The sequence below is a fragment of the Nannospalax galili genome, unplaced genomic scaffold (genome assembly GCF_000622305.1).
Source record: "Nannospalax galili isolate Female #2095 unplaced genomic scaffold, S.galili_v1.0 scaffold644, whole genome shotgun sequence".
In the NCBI taxonomy this organism is placed as follows: Eukaryota; Metazoa; Chordata; class Mammalia; order Rodentia; family Spalacidae; genus Nannospalax; species Nannospalax galili.
The window spans coordinates 185,788-193,974 of NW_008351473.1; positions in this window are offsets into that span (position 1 = coordinate 185,788).

Here is an 8,187-nt window from a genome sequence, read left to right on the forward strand (position 1 = left end):
TCTCTCTCTCTCTCTCTCTCTCTCTCTCCTCTCTCTCTCCCCTGAAAACCATTACAGTAAATTATCTAACCCAAAGTATTTTGCCCTTAATTCCCTTTGCCTATTTCATGTCTTTATTTCAAAACTTCCATCAAAACACAGGTGATGGGGTTGGAGAGATGGCTCAGTGATTAAAAAAACTGGTTGCTCTTGTAGAGGACCCAGATTCATTCCCAGAACCTACTTGGCTGCTAACTATTCATAACTAGAGTTCCAGGGATCTGATCTAACCCAAAGTATTTTGCCCTTAATTCCCTTTGCCTATTTCATGTCTTTATTTCAAAACTTCCATCAAAACACAGGTGATGGGGTTGGAGAGATGGCTCAGTGATTAAAAAAACTGGTTGCTCTTGTAGAGGACCCAGATTCATTCCCAGAACCTACTTGGCTGCTAACTATTCATAACTAGAGTTCCAGGGATCTGATGCCCTCTTCTGGCCTCCATGGGGATTGCACAGGTGCACTTACATGCAGGCAAAACCAGGAGACACATAAAATTTTTAAATAAATAAAACCATAGATGACATTTATAAGAAAAACAGTGCACTATACCAAAATAAATGAAAGTACTAAAAATTGACTAATCAGCTATGTTCCTGGTACTATAAAGTGCTGGGAATAAAATTAAATAACTTAATACAGTTTCCATGTTTTCTCAGGAAGAGATAAACATTAAAACACATGTCAAACGTTGACAGTTACTGTGGGGGAAAAAGTGGGGGAGCATTGTGGAAAACACTTGTAATCCAGCAGCAGGGAGGCTGAGGCAGGAGCAGTTCCACCTCAACTTGGGAGATAGCAAAGAAAATAGTACTGGTCTCCCATGAAGAGATTTCACCCAATTCTGTCTACTTGTTAGACAACGTTTCAGGAGAAAAGGATGATGAGATAATGATGGGCCAGGTGACACTGCCCAGAACTGCTCAGCTATGCATAATACCTCCTGAATATTTAAATCTGAACCTTGCTTGGCATGGTGTTGCAGGCTTTTAATCTCAGCACTCAGGAGGCTCTCTGTGTAGCCTTTGCCTACATGCTTGTAAGTACATTACTTTCATGCAAGTGCCTTCTAAGACCAGAAGAAAGTGTCTATAACTGAAAGTGTCCTGGATCTGGAGTTATAGATAGTTGTGACTTGCCATTTGGGTGCTGGGAACCAAACCCAGATCCTCTGCAAGAGCAGCAAGTGCTCTTAACTGCTGAGCCATCTCTTTCCAGTCCCCTATTTTTATTATTTTCAAAATTTTTATTAGTCCAGGCCTGGTGGTACATGCTTTTAATACCAGAACTTGGTAGGCAAAGGCAAGTACATCTCTATGAGTTCCAGGCCAGCCCAATCAGGGCTGCACAGTGAGACCATGTCTCAAATTTTTTTTATTTATTCATGTATTTATGTGTTTGTGTGGTGTGGGGTGTGTGTGTGTGTGTGTGTGTGTGTGTGTGTGTGTGTGTAGGCACAAGTATGCCACTGTACTTGTGCAGAGGTCAGAGAACAACTTTCAGGGGTAGGTTTTCTTCTTCTACTACGTGGGTCCCAGGGATTAAACTCAAGTCATCGGGCTTAGCAACAATCTCCTTTACCTACTGAGCCATCTTGAAGGCCTAGCAAGAATGAGCACTTTTAACCACTGAGCTATCTCATAGTCCTGGCCAGCCTTCAGTTGTCTGTCCAAGGGAGTAGTCAGTGCTTTTTAGCAAAAGCCATTTCTAAGTGCCTGTTACTCTACCAAAAAGTTCCTTGACCTTTGTTTAGCAGAGAATAGGTTAGTTTCTTCCTTGTTTTTGGTTTCTGAGACAGGATCCTCCTGCATCCCAGACTGACCTGGAACACAACTAGGTAACCAAGGGTGCCCTTGAATTCCTGATCCTCCAGCTTCCATACCCCATTACTAGGATTACAATTGTGTGTCACCACAGCCTGGCCAATGAACAGAAATTTCATCCTCAAACTTTAGCCAACAGGAATCTGACTCACCTACTGATGTGAATCTACAGCCAGCTTGGTTGGTGGAGGCTGATGAGGATTATTACAATACCACCACTGTGCAGTGAGGGCTTAACGTATATTAGAGGCTCTTCCCCACACCTGACACACATGTACACCCCCATATACATACGTGTGTATGTATATGTATGTATATATGCACACACAAGAGAAAGAAAAGACAGAAGAAAAGAGGAAGGAAGGAAAAGAAAGAAAGAAAAAGAGAGAGAGAGAAAGGAGGGAGGGAAGGAAGGAAGGAAGAAAACCAGGGCATGTTGGCTCACACCTTTAATCTCAGCACTCTGGAAGTAGAGGCAGAGGTGGATCTTTGTGCGATTAAGGCCAGCCTGGTCAACATAGCCAGTTTCAGGACAACTGGTGTTACAGTGAGACCCTGTCTCAAAAAACTTAAATAAATAAATAAATAAATCCTCTTTTTTTCTGGTCTTTTTGAGACAGGGTCTCCCTGTAGCCCCAGCTGTCCTGGAACTCACTATGTAGACCAGGCTGGCCTTGAACTCACAGAGATCCACCTGTCTTTGCCTCCTGAGTGCTGGGATTAAAGGTGTGCACCACCACGCCTGGCATAAATGAATCTTTTAAACTAAAAAAGAAACAAATATCAGGCATAAACTCTATATAGAAAGTTTAACTTTGAACTCCTGACCTTCCTGACTCCACCTCAGGCCTGCTGGAATGAGAGGCATGCACCACCGCACCCAGCTTGCTGCATAGTTCTGTTGATTTGCCTGCTCCCTCACTTTTGGAAAGCCTGCTTATCTTTGAAGATCCAGCCTAATTGTCACCACTTCTGCGAAGCCACCTGCACCCAGCCCCAGAGTCCAGGCCAATATCCCCAGTGTCCCCACTCTGCCTTAAACTGTTTTCACCCAAATCAGTCAGGTGTACTCGCTCTTCACTCTGGTCTGTGGGCTTCCAGAAGAGACGGGCTATCTTATCTTAGAGAATGACTCCTGGAGAAGACTCAAGAAATGCCTACAGACTGTTGTAAAACTCTGTGTGTGTGTGTGTGTGTGTGTGTGTTTGTGTTCACATGTGTGCACACATGCACCTTAACCCACTGAGCCATCTCTGACTGTTCACTCTGTCTCTCCCTCCCTTTCTTTCTTGTATGTGTATGTGGGGGGGGTACAGTGTGTGTGCAGGTGCTTGTGCGTACGGATGTGTATGAGTGTGGAGGTCAGAGGATAACTTCAGGTTCCACTTTTTGTTGAAGATAGGGTCTTGGCCTGAAACTTAGCCAAGTAGACCAGGCTTGGCAGCAAGTGCCTTTGCACGCTGAGCCATCTCATTGGCTCTTAGAGCTTCATTTTTCTGCCCCCATCCAACCATTGCTGGGATTACAAGCCCAGGCATCTGGGTTCTGGGAATAAAAGTAGGGCAAGCACTTTATCTACTGAGCTATCTCCCCACAGGGTCTCATGTGTCTGAGACTGGCTAGGAATTCAATAAGTAGCCAGGGGTGACTTTAAACTCCTTATTGCTCTTGCCTCCACTTCCTGAGTGCTAAGATTACAGGCACACCCACCTCTTCCAAATTTTTTTAAATTTAATTAATTGGGGGGGGTCTTTTTGAGACTGGGTCTCCCTGTAGCCCCAGCTGGCCTGGACCTATGTAGACCAGGCTGGCCTTGAACTCACAGAGATCCACCTGCCTCTGCTTCCTGAGTGCTGAGATTAAAGGCATGGGCCACCACGCCCGGCTTAATTTTTATTATTTTTATTTTGTGTGTTTTGCCTGCATGTATGTTAAATGCACCATGTGTGCAATGCCTTGCAGAGGCCAGAAGAGGGCACCAGATCCCCTGGAATTATGGACTGTTGTTAGCCAACATGCAGGTGCTGAGAATCAAACCCGGATCCTCTGCAAGAGCAATCGTTACTCTTAACTGATGAGTCATCTCTCCAGCCCCTTATTTCTTTTTATGTTGTATGTATGAATGTTTTGCCTGCATGTATGTAAGTGCACCCATGTGTGCAAGTCTACAGAGGCCAGAAGAGAATGTCGTATCTTCTGGAACTGGAGTCACGGATGGTTGTTACCTGCCATGTGGATGCTGGGACTTGAACCCAGGTTCTCTGCAAGAGCAGCCAGTGCTCTTAACCTCTGAACCATCTCTCTACCCTCCTTCCTTTTTTTAAAAAAGTATTTTTAATTTATTTTATGTGTATGAGTGTATTGCCTGCATGCATGTAAGCACCCCCATGTTGTGCAATGCCCTCAGAATCAGAAGACAGTTCAAGAATAGTCGGATCCCCTGGAACTGGAGTTATGAATGGTTGTTAGCCACCATGTGGGTGCTGGGAACTGAACCCAGATCGTTTGAAAGAGTAGCCAGTGCTCTTAATCATTGAGCCGTCTTTCCTCACCCCCCCCTTTAAAAAATTTTTTTACCAATTTTTTTACATGTCGGTGGTACCTGTGATGTTTCACCCCACTGCTGTGGAGGAAAGGGCAGAGAGTTTAAAATAGACTGGGAGTGTTATATGTTGGAGTTCACAAAAAAATCACCAGCACCACTTTAAGAAAAGTAGCAAGGTAAATGTTTATTATTTTGACTGCCCAGGCTGTCTGTCTCGGGAGTAGACGCAGCCCTGATCATTGTCAGGTCAAGAGTTTTTATAGGATTACAGAAATATTATTCAAATAGGACACTTGTGAACCAATCAGGTTTGTACAACATAGCAGAACTTTGAATCTATTAATCAACCAATCATTTTACAAACAAGTGATACATTCATATAACTTGGCAATCAACTTTGTAATTTTAAATTAGTCAACTTCCTTGCCATAACAAGTATAGTAATAAAGCTGAAATCATCAGTTACCAGGTGGTCATACAGTAACAGGGTGGGCTTATACTTTGTGTCAAGGTGACCTAAAATAGCAAGTGAGTTACAGAAGTGAAAACAAGCAGTTAGCATAATGTCTGAGATTAGCAAATCTCACTGGTTTGTGATTGAGCTATTTCTTAGAACTCAAGGCTGTTGTCTCTTTTTAAATATTTCCCATAAGAGAAAAGAGGTTACTTTTAAAGTAGTTATCCTGAGCAAGATGGAGTAACTTAGGTTAAGCTGCTAATCTAGTTTATTCCCCACTCCTGTTGCAAGTAAGGGTAATTCTTTGACCTATTTAGGTTAAGCTTTTTTTTTATTTCTTCAATTAGCACAAGTTGATTGTTCTGGCTTCTTAATATCATGAGTATAACTGCCTGGAGCCTTTAATTAATGAATCTTACAAAAGCGTTTAGGAGGCAGGGCCCGAGGGTAAATATTAGGAGAATAAGGATCAAGGGCCCTGCAACAGCACTTAACAATGTAGTTAGCCAAGGTGACCAGGAAAATAAGGACTCATAACAATTCTAGTGATTAATAAGTTCCTGTTTTCTGGCATTAATTCATTGTTGGACCAATCTAATGCTATCTCTCATAACTCCAGTGTGATCAGCATAAAAGCAACATCTCTTACCTAACACCATGCATAAACCATCTTGTTGCATAAAAACAAGATCTAGCCCTGGATAGTTTTGTAACACTACCTCAGCTAAAAAATCAAGGGAGTAAGTTAAATTTTCCCATAGTTATACCAGGAGTGCCATGCTGAAAGGAAATCCATTTATCCTTTGATCCGATCCAGGAAGCAAATGTCTCACAACCCCAAGTTCCATAATGCTGTTCATTTCCATCATCACAGTCTGGACTCCCATCTACTGGGCATCCATACACTTGTAGGCTTTATAGTTGTTTCTCATGACTAGGAGTTCCACATCCCCAGGGTCGAGGAGATGGGACAGAAATAGTTATTCTTACTTGTAAAGAAAACAGATCACAAAGGTCAAACAGAATGCTGAGGGGGGGGTGGCTAGTGGTAGTGTTAGTGGCTAAGATCTTACCATCTGAAGTTCTTTTTAATACCCAATTATCAGGGGATGGCTCATGGGGATTTCAGTCACTGTACCCAGTTACAGTTTTTATTATCCAGAAGGAGAACATAAGAATTAAGATTCTTTTATCAGTTTTACTTTGAGAGGATTATCTATTCTTTTACCGTCCATGTTTGAGGAATGTAGTCCAGATGAGCTCTCTAACTTGGGAACAGTGAATCCAGTGGGCATGTCTGGCAACTTTAACAGCAGTTGGAGTCAGCAAGATGATTGGGTACAAACCAGCCCACTTGGGTTCAAGGTTAGGTGCTTGATGTCTACGGACCCAAATCCAGTCACCAGGTTCCAGATCTGTCTGTTTAGTGGTCAGTGAGGGACGACTGGGCTCATAAGCCTCCTGCACTAGTCTGTGTACCTGGCTCAGAGCGTTTTGCAGAGCCTGCAATGACTCCTCCCCTAAGCGGGGAGTTAGGGGTGGAGGTTGACCAAACAAGATCTCAAAAGAAGTAATTCCTTTCACATAACTAGTACATCTGGCTTTTAGAAGGGCAAAAGGAAGAGTACTTACCCAGTTACCATCAATCTCTGTTACTAACTTAGTCAAAGTCTCCTTAATAGTTCTATTCATTCTTTCCACCTGTCCTGAACTCTGGGGGTCACATACACAATGTAATTTCCAATCTATGTGGAGGACCAAAGCTAAGGTTTTAGATACACAGGCTATGAAAGCCAGGCCATTGTCAGACCCCAGACCAATAGGGATGCCAAATCGAGGTATAATCTCATTTAGCAGCTTATAGGAGAGCAAGGATTTTTTTTCTTAATTTTTATTATTTTTGAAGAGGTAACCCAATTTGCCCATGGGGAATTGGGACGCAGACCACTCTGGCTTCTTATATGCTGAACAGGGATGTAGGGTGTGGCAATTGGGGTACCCCTTCAGTGGGCCTATTTAAAAGACTCTCAAATTGAGACATGAAGGAGAAGTAAAGGCAAGAATAGTTAGCATTACAAGTTCTAGACAGGGAACCAGAAAAAATCAGAACAGGGCAAATGAAGGCAAACTAAATGCTTAAAGTCCATTGGAATTTTCTGATGAGGGCTTTCAAAAGCATCCATCTACTGGGTTCTTTTTCATTTTTCTTTGGGCTGCCAAGATTGGACTCAAGAGTGATGAACTTAGGGTTTGTTTTCAGGTACTCTGATAGCTGTTGGAGTGGCTAGAATCAGTAGATAGGAAATAAAATAAACTTAGTCATCATTTTAGAACAATAGCAGCTGTAGGTGGGAACAATAGTATTGGAGAACAAGATTTGAAGTCTTATACTTGAGCAGTATTTTCTTGTTAAGAACAAAATCATTACTGAGAAATAATTGTTTAAATGACATTTTACCTGGACTTAAGTCTAATGTCTGGAAAATACAATCCTTTGGACTCTTAAAGAAATATACTGTTTATTTTAATTTTTGATTATACTTTCCTTTTGGGTGTTTAAGACCATACAGTTGGCCCAAATAAACCCCTTTACTTTTACTTTAAGGTAGGTTGAGGATCTGGTCCTCAGGGGTCACATGGGCTTGGGAGGAAGATCGGAACTCAGGCCTTTTCTTTTACCAGTACCAACTACCTGAAGATAAGTCAAAAGGTCCTGTTTGACCTGGCTTCACTTGGAAGCATGGAGGAAACATTTCTTCTCTGTTGACCCTACTCTTTGTAGACTGGACACTGGTTTGTGTCCCTCTGGTGGGGTCTCCATGACCTCCCTGAAAAATAGGACAGGTGACTCATCACAGTTACAGGACATATCAAGAGATTCCCATAGTCCCCTGGGACACTGTCGACCTTCCAGAGCAAGGAACACAACTGTCCCTAAGTCCCTTTGTCCAGATTAGTATGGGCCTTTAAGCATGGTTATTAACCATCCAAGAAGGTCAGTTGCACCAGCCTAGTACCTTTCAATATCATGTGTTATGTAGATAAAGCGTGGACAATATTCTTAAATAAACCTTTACTAGACATCCTTAAACTAGTTGACTAAGTTACGACCTTAGAAACCTCAAGATTGTCTATATCCCTGTTCCATCACTGATAAATCATAACAAACCTACACAGAACTTTATCACTTGCTTGGGCTTTTTTATTCATTTTATACAGAAATCCTCCTTAATAATGTCTTCAAACCTACACAGACCTTTATTACTGGCTGTGCTGGATAGCTTTAGTGTCAACTTGACACACCTGGGTTGAAGGCGCCTCAA